Source organism: Bufo bufo, chromosome 7, assembly GCF_905171765.1.
Source record: "Bufo bufo chromosome 7, aBufBuf1.1, whole genome shotgun sequence".
Taxonomy (NCBI): domain Eukaryota; kingdom Metazoa; phylum Chordata; class Amphibia; order Anura; family Bufonidae; genus Bufo; species Bufo bufo.
Window position 1 is genome coordinate 8489301 of NC_053395.1, and position 11903 is coordinate 8501203.

Consider the following 11903-nt stretch of genomic DNA (forward strand, 5'->3'; position numbering starts at 1 on the left):
ATAGGAGGCAGTATTATAGTAGTTATATTCTTGTACATAGGAGGCAGTATTATAGTAGTTATATTCTTGTACATAGGAGCAGTATTATAGTAGTTATATTCCTGTACATAGGAGCAGTATTATAGTAGTTATAGTCTTCTACATAAAGGCAGAATTATAGTACAGGGAGTGCAGAATTATTAGGCAAATGAGTATTTTGACCACATCATCCTCTTTATGCATGTTGTCTTACTCCAAACTGTATAGGCTCGAAAGCCTACTACCAATTAAGCATATTAGGTGATGTGCATCTCTGTAATGAGAAGGGGTGTGGTCTAATGACATCAACAGCCTATATCAGGTGTGCATAATTATTAGGCAACTTCCTTTCCTTTGGCAAAATGGGTCAAAAGAAGGACTTGACAGGCTCAGAAAAGTCAAAAATAGTGAGATATCTTGCAGAGGGATGCAGCACTCTTAAAATTGCAAAGCTTCTGAAGCGTGATCATCGAACAATCAAGCGTTTCATTCAAAATAGTCAACAGGGTCGCAAGAAGCGTGTGGAAAAACCAAGGCGCAAAATAACTGCCCATGAACTGAGAAAAGTCAAGCGTGCAGCTGCCAAGATGCCACTTGCCACCAGTTTGGCCATATTTCAGAGCTGCAACATCACTGGAGTGCCCAAAAGCACAAGGTGTGCAATACTCAGAGACATGGCCAAGGTAAGAAAGGCTGAAAGACGACCACCACTGAACAAGACACACAAGCTGAAATGTCAAGACTGGGCCAAGAAATATCTCAAGACTGATTTTTCTAAGGTTTTATGGACTGATGAAATGAGAGTGAGTCTTGATGGGCCAGATGGATGGGCCCGTGGCTGGATTGGTAAAGGGCAGAGAGCTCCAGTCCGACTCAGACACCAGCAAGGTGGAGGTGGAGTACTGGTTTGGGCTGGTATCATCAAAGATGAGCTTGTGGGGCCTTTTCGGGTTGAGGATGGAGTCAAGCTCAACTCCCAGTCCTACTGCCAGTTTCTGGAAGACACCTTCTTCAAGCAGTGGTACAGGAAGAAGTCTGCATCCTTCAAGAAAAACATGATTTTCATGCAGGACAATGCTCCATCACACGCGTCTAAGTACTCCACAGCGTGGCTGGCAAGAAATAGTATAAAAGAAGAAAATCTAATGACATGGCCTCCTTGTTCACCTGATCTGAACCCCATTGAGAACCTGTGGTCCATCATCAAATGTGAGATTTACAAGGAGGAAAAACAGTACACCTCTCTGAACAGTGTCTGGGAGGCTGTGGTTGCTGCTCCACGCAATGTTGATGGTGAACAGATCAAAACACTGACAGAATCCATGGATGGCAGGCTTTTGAGTGTCCTTGCAAAGAAAGGTGGCTATATTGGTCACTGATTTGTTTTTGTTTTGTTTTTGAATGTCAGAAATGTATATTTGTGAATGTTGAGATGTTATATTGGTTTCACTGGTAAAAATAAATAATTGAAATGGGTATATATTTGTTTTTTGTTAAGTTGCCTAATACTTATGCACAGTAATAGTCACCTACACACACAGATATCCCCCTAAAATAGATAAAACTAAAAACAAACTAAAAACTACTTCCAAAAATATTCAGCTTTGATATTAATGAGTTTTTTGGGTTCATTGAGAACATGGTTGTTGTTCAAAAATAAAATTAATCCTCAAAAATACAACTTGCCTAATAATTCTGCACTCCCTGTAACTATATTCTTCTACATAGGAGGAGTATTATAGTAGTTATATTCATGTACATAGGAGCAGTATTATTGCAGTTCTATTCTTGTACATTGGAGCAATATTATAGCAGTTATATTTTTGAACATAGGAGCAGTATTATAGTAGTTATATTCTTGTACATAGGAGCAGAATTATAGTAGTCATATTATTGTACATAGGAGCAGTATTATAGTAGTTATATTCTTGTACATAGGAGCATTATTATAGTAGTTATATTCTTGTACATAGGAGGCAGTATTATAGTAGTTATATTCTTGTACATAGGAGGCAGTATTATAGTAGTTATATTCTTCTATATAGGAGGCAGTATTATAGTAGTTATATTCTTGTACATAGGAGGCAGTATTATAGTAATTATATTCTTGTACATAGGAGGCAGAATTATAGTAGATATATTCTTGTACACAGGAGCAGTATTATAGCAGTTATATTCTTGTACATAGGAGCAGTATTATAGTAGTTATATTCTTGTACATAGGAGCAGTATTATAGTAGTTATATTCTTGTACATAGGAGGCAGTATTATAGTAGTTATATTCTTGTAAATAGGAGGCAGTATTATAGTAATTATATTCTTGTACATAGGAAGCAGAATTATAGTAGATATATTCTTGTACACAGGAGCAGTATTATAGTAGTTATATTCTTGTACATAGGAGCAGTATTATAGTAGTTATATTCTTGTACATAGGAGGCAGTATTATAGTAGTTATATTCTTGTACATAGGAGCAGTATTATAGTAGTTATATTCTTGTACATAGGAGCAGTATTATAGTAGTTATATTCCTGTACATAGGAGGCAGTATTATAGTAGTTATATTCATGTATATAGGAGGCAGTATTATAGTAGTTATATTCTTGTACATAGGAGCAGTATTATAGTAGTTATATTCTTGTACATAGGAGCAGTATTATAGTAGTTATATTCTTGTACATAGGAGCAGTATTATAGTAGTTATATTCTTGTACATAGGAGCAGTATTATAGTAGTTATATTCCTGTACATAGGAGGCAGTATTATAGTAATTATATTCTTGTACATAGGAAGCAGAATTATAGTAGATATATTCTTGTACACAGGAGCAGTATTATAGTAGTTATATTCTTGTACATAGGAGCAGTATTATAGTAGTTATATTCTTGTACATAGGAGGCAGTATTATAGTAGTTATATTCTTGTACATAGGAGCAGTATTATAGTAGTTATATTCTTGTACATAGGAGCAGTATTATAGTAGTTATATTCCTGTACATAGGAGGCAGTATTATAGTAGTTATATTCATGTATATAGGAGGCAGTATTATAGTAGTTATATTCTTGTACATAGGAGCAGTATTATAGTAGATATATTCTTGTACATAGGGGGCAGTATTATAGTAGTTATATTATTGTACATAGGAGGCAGTAATATAGAAGTTATATTCTTGTATATAGGAGGCAGTATTATAATAGTTATATTCTTGTACATAGGAGCAGTATTATTGTAGTTATAGTCTTGTACATAGGAGACAGTATTATAGTAGTTATAGTCTTGTACATAGGAGGCAGTATTATAGTAGTTATATTCTTGTACAAAGGAGGCAGTATTATAGAAGTTATATTCTTGTACATAGGAGCAGTATTATAGTAGTTATAATCTTGTACATAGGAGCAGTATTATAGTGGTTATATTCTTGTACATAGGAGGCAGTATTATAGTAGTTATATTTTTCTACACAGGAGCAGTATTATAGTAGTTATATTCTTGTACATAGGAGCAGTATTATAGTAGATATATTATTGTACATAGGAGCAGTATTATAGTAGTTATATTCTTGTATATAGGAGCAGTATTATAGTAGTTATAGTCTTGTACATAGGAGGCAGTATTATAGTAATAATATTCTTGAACATAGGAGCAGTATTATAGTATTTATATTATTGTACATAGGAGCAGTAGTATAATAAGTATATTCTTGCACATAGGAGCAGTGTTATAGTAGTTATATTCTTGTACATAGGAGCAGTATTATAGTAGTTATATTCTTGTACATAGGAGGCAGTATTATAGTAGTTATTGTTTTCTACATAGGAGCAGTATTATAGTAGTTATATTCTTGTACATAGGAGTAGTATTATAGTAGTTATATTCTTGTATATAGGAGGCAGTATTATAGTAGTTATATTCTTGTATATAGGGGGCAGTATTATAGTAGTTATACTCTTGTACATAGGAGCAGTATTATAGTAGTTATATTCTTGTACATAGGGGGCAGTATTATAGTAGTTATATTCTTATACACAGGAGCAGTATTATAGCAGTTATATTCTTGTACATAGGAGGCAGTATTATAGTAGATATATTCTTGTACATAGGAGCAGTATTATAGTAGTTATATTCTTGTACATAGGAGCAGAATTATTGTAGTTATATTCTTGTACATAGGAGGCAGTATTATAGTAGTTTTATTCTTGTACATAGGAGCAGTATTATAGTAGGTATATTCTTGTACATAGGGGGCAGTAATATAGAAGTTATATTTTTGTACATAGGAGGCAGTATTATAGTAGTTATATTTTTCTACACAGGAGCAGTATTATAGTAGTTATATTATTGTACATAAGAGCAGTATTATTGTAGCTATACTCTTGTACATAGGAGCAGTATTATAGTAGTTATATTCTTGTACATAGGAGCAGTATTATAGTAGTTATATTCTTGTACATAGGAGGCAGTATTATAGTAGTTATATTCTTGTACATAGGAGCAGTATTATAGTAGTTATATTCTTGTACATAGGAGGCAGTATTATAGTAGTTATATTCTTGTACATAGGAGCAGTATTATAGTAGTTATATTCTTGTACACAGGAGCAGTATTATAGTAGTTATATTCCTGTACATAGGAGGCAGTATTATAGTAGTTATATTCATGTATATAGGAGGCAGTATTATAGTAGTTATATTCTTGTACATAGTAGCAGTATTATAGTAGTTATATTCTTGTACATAGGAGCAGTATTATAGTAGTTATATTCTTGTACATAGGAGCAGTATTATAGTAGTTATATTCTTGTACATAGGAGCAGTATTATAGTTGATATATTCTTGTACATAGGAGGCAGTATTATAGTAGTTATATTCTTGTACATAGGAGGCAGTATTATAGTAGTTATATTCTTGTACATAGGAGCAGTATTATAGAAGTTATATTCTTGTACATAGGAGGCAGTATTATAGTAGTTATATTCTTGTACATAGGAGCAGTATTATAGTAGACATATTCTTGTACATAGGGGGCAGTATTATAGTAGTTATATTATTGTACATAGGAGGCAGTAATATAGAAGTTATATTCTTGTACATAGGAGCAGTATTATAGTAGTTATATTCTTGTACATAGGAGCAGTATTATAGTTGATATATTCTTGTACATAGGAGGCAGTATTATAGTAGTTATATTCTTGTACATAGGAGGCAGTATTATAGTAGTTATATTCTTGTACATAGGAGCAGTATTATAGTAGTTATATTTTTGTACATAGGAGCAGTATTATAGTAGTTATATTCCTGTACATAGGAGGCAGTATTATAGTAGTTATATTCTTGTACACAGGAGCAGTATTATAGTTGATATATTCTTGTACATAGGAGCAGTATTATAGTAGTTATATTCGTGTACATAGGAGCAGTATTATAGTTGATATATTCTTGTACATAGGAGGCAGTATTATAGTAGTTATATTCTTGTACATAGGAGGCAGTATTATAGTAGTTATATTCTTGTACATAGGAGCAGTATTATAGAAGTTATATTCTTGTACATAGGAGGCAGTATTATAGTAGTTATATTCTTGTACATAGGAGCAGTATTATAGTAGACATATTCTTGTACATAGGGGGCAGTATTATAGTAGTTATATTATTGTACATAGGAGGCAGTAATATAGAAGTTATATTCTTGTATATAGGAGGCAGTATTATAATAGTTATATTCTTGTACATAGGAGCAGTATTATAGTAGTTATATTCTTGTACATAGGAGGCAGTATTATAGTAGTTATATTCTTGTACATAGGAGACAGTATTATAGTAGTTATAGTCTTGTACATAGGAGGCAGTATTATAGTAGTTATATTCTTGTACATAGGAGGCAGTATTATAGAAGTTATATTCTTGTACATAGGAGCAGTATTATAGTAGTTATAATCTTGTACATAGGAGCAGTATTATAGTGGTTATATTCTTGTACATAGGAGGCAGTATTATAGTAGTTATATTTTTCTACACAGGAGCAGTATTATAGTAGTTATATTCTTGTACATAGGAGCAGTATTATAGTAGATATATTATTGTACATAGGAGCAGTATTATAGTAGTTATATTCTTGTATATAGGAGCAGTATTATAGTAGTTATAGTCTTGTACATAGGAGGCAGTATTATAGTAATAATATTCTTGAACATAGGAGCAGTATTATAGCATTTATATTATTGTACATAGGAGCAGTAGTATAATAAGTATATTCTTGCACATAGGAGCAGTGTTATAGTAGTTATATTCTTGTACATAGGAGCAGTATTATAGTAGTTATATTCTTGTACATAGGAGGCAGTATTATAGTAGTTATTGTTTTCTACATAGGAGCAGTATTATAGTAGTTATATTCTTGTACATAGGAGCAGTATTATAGTAGTTATATTCTTGTGTATAGGAGGCAGTATTATAGTAGTTATATTCTTGTATATAGGGGGCAGTATTATAGTAGTTATACTCTTGTACATAGGAGCAGTATTATAGTAGTTATATTCTTGTACATAGGGGGCAGTATTATAGTAGTTATATTCGTATACACAGGAGCAGTATTATAGCAGTTATATTCTTGTACATAGGAGGCAGTATTATAGTAGATATATTCTTGTACATAGGAGCAGTATTATAGTAGTTATATTCTTGTACATAGGAGCAGAATTATTGTAGTTATATTCTTGTACATAGGAGGCAGTATTATAGTAGTTTTATTCTTGTACATAGGAGCAGTATTCTAGTAGGTATATTCTTGTACATAGGGGGCAGTATTATAGTAGTTATATTATTGTACATAGGAGGCAGTAATATAGAAGTTATATTTTTGTACATAGGAGGCAGTATTATAGTAGTTATATTTTTCTACACAGGAGCAGTATTATAGTAGTTATATTATTGTACATAAGAGCAGTATTATTGTAGCTATACTCTTGTACATAGGAGCAGTATTATAGTAGTTATATTCTTGTACATAGGAAGCAATATTATAGTAGTTATATTCTTGTACATAGGAAGCAATATTATAGTAGTTATATTATTGTACATTGGAGCAGTATTATAGTAGTTATATTCTAGTACATAGGAGCAGAGTTATAGCAGTTATATTCTTGTACATAGGAGCAGTATTATAGTAGTTATATTCTTGTACATATGAAGCAATTTTATAGTAGTTATATTCTTGTACATAGCAGGCAGTATTATAGTAGTTATATTCTTGTACATTGGAGCAGTATTATAGTTGTTATATTCTTGTACATAGGAGCAGTATTATAGTAGTTATATTCTTGTACATAGGAGCAGTATTATAGTAGTTATATTCTTGTAAATAGGGGGCAGTATTATTGTAGTTATATTCTTGTACATAGGAGGCAATATTATAGTAGTTATATTCTTGTACATAGGAGGCAGTATTATAGTAGTTATATTCTTGTACATAGGAGCAGCATTATAGTAGGTATATTCTTGTACATAGGGGCAGTATTATAGTAGTTATATTATTGTACATAGGAGGCAGTAATATAGAAGTTATATTCTTGTACATAGGAGGCAGTATTATAGTAGTTATATTTTTCTACACAGGAGCAGTATTATAGTAGTTATATTATTGTACATAAGAGCAGTATTATTGTAGCTATATTCTTGTACATAGGAGCAGTATTATAGTAGTTATATTCTTGTACATAGGAAGCAATATTATAGTAGTTATATTCTTGTACATAGGAAGCAATATTATAGTAGTTATATTATTGTACATTGGAGCAGTATTATAGTAGTTATATTCTTGTACAAAGGAGCAGTATTATAGTAGTTATATTCTTGTACAAAGGAGCAGTATTATAGTAGTTATTTTCTTGTACATACGAAGCAATTTTATAGTAGTTATATTCTTGTACATAGCAGGCAGTATTATAGTTGTTATATTCTTGTACAGGGTGGGCCATTTATATGGATACACCTTAATAAAATGGGAATGGTTGGTGATATTAACTTCCTGTTTGTGGCACATTAGTATATGTGAGGGGGGAAACTTTTCAAGATGGGTGGTGACCATGGCGGCCATTTTGAAGTCGGCCATTTTGAATCCAACTTTTGTTTTTTCAATAGGAAGAGGGTCATGTGACACATCAAACTTATTGGGAATTTTACAAGAAAAACAATGGTGTCCTTGGTTTTAACGTAACTTTATTCTTTCATGAGTTATTTACAAGTTTCTGACCACTTATAAAATGTGTTCAATGTGCGGCCCATTGTGTTGGATTGTCAATGCAACCCTCTTCTCCCACTCTTCACACACTGATAGCAACACTGCAGGAGAAATGCTAGCACAGGCTTCCAGTATCCGTAGTTTCAGGTGCTGCACATCTCATATCTTCACAGCATAGACGATTGCCTTCAGATGATACGAGATGTGCAGCACCTGAAACTACGGATACTGGAAGCCTGTGCTAGCATTTCTCCTGCGGTGTTGCTATCAGTGTGTGAAGAGTGGGAGAAGAGGGTTGCATTGACAATCCAACACAATGGGCAGCACATTGAACACATTTTGTAAGTGGTCAGAAACTTGTAAATAACTCATGAAAGAATAAATTTACGTTAAAACCAAGCACACCATTGTTTTTCTTGTGAAATTCCCAATAAGTTTGATGTGTCAAATGACCCTCTTCCTATTGAAAAAACAAAAGTTGGATTCAAAATGGCCGACTTCAAAATGGCCGCCATGGTCACCACCCATCTTGAAAAGTTTCCCCCCTCAAATATACTAATGTGCCACAAACAGGAAGTTAATATCACCAACCATTCCCATTTTATTAAGGTGTATCCATATAAATGGCCCACCCTGTACATTGGAGCAGTATTATAGTTGTTATATTCTTGTACATAGGAGCAGTATTATAGTAGTTATATTCTTGTACATAGGAGCAGTATTATAGTAGTTATATTCTTGTACATTGGAGCAGTATTATAGTTGTTATATTCTTGTACATAGGAGCAGTATTATAGTAGTTATATTCTTGCACATAGGAGCAGTATTATAGTAGTTATATTCTTGTACATAGGAGCAGTATTATATTAGTTATATTCTTCTATATAGGGGCAGAATTAAAATAGTTATATTTATATACATAGGAGCAGTATTATTGCAGTTGTATTCTAGTACATTGGAGCAATATTATAGCAGTTATATTCTTGAACATAGGAGCAGTATTATAGTATTTATATTATTGTACATAGGAGCAGTAGTATAATAATTATATTCTTGCACATATGAGCAGTATTATAGTAGTTATATTCTTGTACATAGGAGCAGTATTATAGTAGTTCTATTCTTGTACATAGGACACAGTATTATAGTAGTTATTGTTTTCTACATAGGAGCAGTATTATAGTAGTTATATTCTTGTAATTAGGAGGCAGTATTATTGTAGTTATATTCTTGTACATAGGGGGCAGTATTATTGTAGTTATATTCTTGTACATAGAAGCAGTATTATAGTTGTTATATTCTTGTATATAGGGGCAGTATTCTAGTAGTTATAGTCTTGTACATAGGAGCAGCATTATAGTATTTATATTCTTGTACATAGGAGCAGTATTATAGTAGTTATATTCTTGTACATAGGAGCAGTATTATAGTAGTTATATTCTTGTACATAGGAGCAGTATTATTGTAGTTATATTCTTGTACATAGGAGCAGTATTACAGCAGTTATATTCTTGTACATAGGAGCAGTATTATAGTAGTTATAGTCTTCTACATAAAGGCAAAATTATAGTAGTTATATTGTTCTACATAGGAGGAGTATTATAGTAGTTATATTCATGTACATAGGAGCAGTATTATTGCAGTTCTATTCTTGTACATTGGAGCAATATTATAGCAGTTATATTTTTGAACATAGGAGCAGTATAATAGTAGTTATATTCTTGTACATAGGAGCAGTATTATAGTAGTTATATTCCTGTACATAGGAGCATTATTATAGTAGTTATATTCTTGTACATAGGAGCAGTATTATAGTAGTTATATTCTAGTACATAGGAGCAGTATTATAGTAGTTATATTCTTGTACATAGGAGGCAGTATTATAGTGATTATATTCCTGTACATAGGAGCAGTATTATAGTAGTCATATTATTGTACATAGGAGCAGTATTATAGTAGTTATATTCTTGTACATAGGAGCAGTATTATAGTAGTTATATTCTTGTACATAGGAGCAGTATTATAGTAGTTATATTCTTGTACATAGGAGCAGTATTATAGTAGTTATATTCCTGTACATAGGAGCGGTATTATAGTAGTTATATTCTTGTACATAGGAGCAGAATTATAGTAGTCATATTATTGTACATAGGAGCAGTATTATAGCAGTTATATTCTTGTACATATGAGGCAGTATTATAGTAGTTATATTCTTGTACATAGGAGGCAGTATTATAGTAGCTATATTCTTGTACATAGGAGCAGTATTATAGTAGTTATATTCTTGTACATAGGAGGCAGTATTATAGTGGTTATATTCTTGTACATAGGAGGCTGTATTATAGTAGTTATATTCTTGTACATAGGAGGTAGTATTATAGTAGTTATATTCTTGTACATAGGAGGCAGTATTATAGTAGTTATATTCTTGTACATAGGAGCAGTATTATAGTAGTTATACTCTTGTACATAGGAGCAGTATTATAGTAGTTATATTCTTGTACATAGGAGGCTGTATTATAGTAGTTATATTCTTGTACATAGGAGGTAGTATTATAGTAGTTATATTCTTGTACATAGGAGGCAGTATTATAGTAGTTATATTCTTGTACATAGGAGCAGTATTATAGTAGTTATACTCTTGTACATAGGAGCAGTATTATAGTAGTTATATTCTTGTACATAGGAGGCAGTATTATAGTAGTTATATTCTTGTACTTAGGAGCAGTATTATAGTAGTCATATTCTTTTACATAGGAGGCAGTATCATAGTAGTTATATTCTTCTACATAGAGCAGTATTATAGTAGTTATATTCTTGTACATAGGAGGCAATTTTTATTGTGAAAGCAAACAAAAAAATACAATTAAAATACATTCTTACAAAAACTAAAAAATATCAGGCATTGTACACACAATGACTACTCAAATAGAATGACTATAGAATCATATTAAACTTAGAAAGTCCACATTTGCTTGGGAGGAAAAAGAAGAGAAAAAAAAAAATCCTATTATTCGGGTTACTCCTTATCTCTAATGACTTAACCCACTGGAGCTCAGACATTATTTGGTTTCCGGCTGTGGTGTGGTGGAATGGCTCATTGTGTATAGACACGCGGGTTCTCATGTGCCAATGGTAATATTTTATGACAGAAATGATCAGGTACATTGTCCCCCTGTCTACATTCCTATTTCTGGATGGAACAGCATAGATTATATCAGGATAAGTCAGGGACTGCAGTAATGGAATGTTTAGCTTTTGTGACACCTCTTCCCATATTCTCCTCCCACCCCTGCAGTCAGATATTAAGTGCTCCATCATCTCATCCTGCTGACAACCGAGAGGACAGTTCCTATCTGAAACACTTAAAAATTTCAGGTTACCCCTAACAAATAGCTTTCCATGTAATGACAACCAAGCTATTCAAAGAATTTGGCGGGGAGTCGTTTCCCATTGAGGAGCTTCAGACTTTCTTGTAAAGTGCTAGTCACACAATTCCTTAAAGACAAGTGGAGAACAAAAGAAAGCCCTACAGATCCTCACGTATAGATCTTTCCTTGGCTTACCCTCAATGTAGGACTTCTCTATCTTCCACCTTCTCACACACTTCAGCCCATAGTCCAGGTACTGGGGGAGGTAGTTACTCGT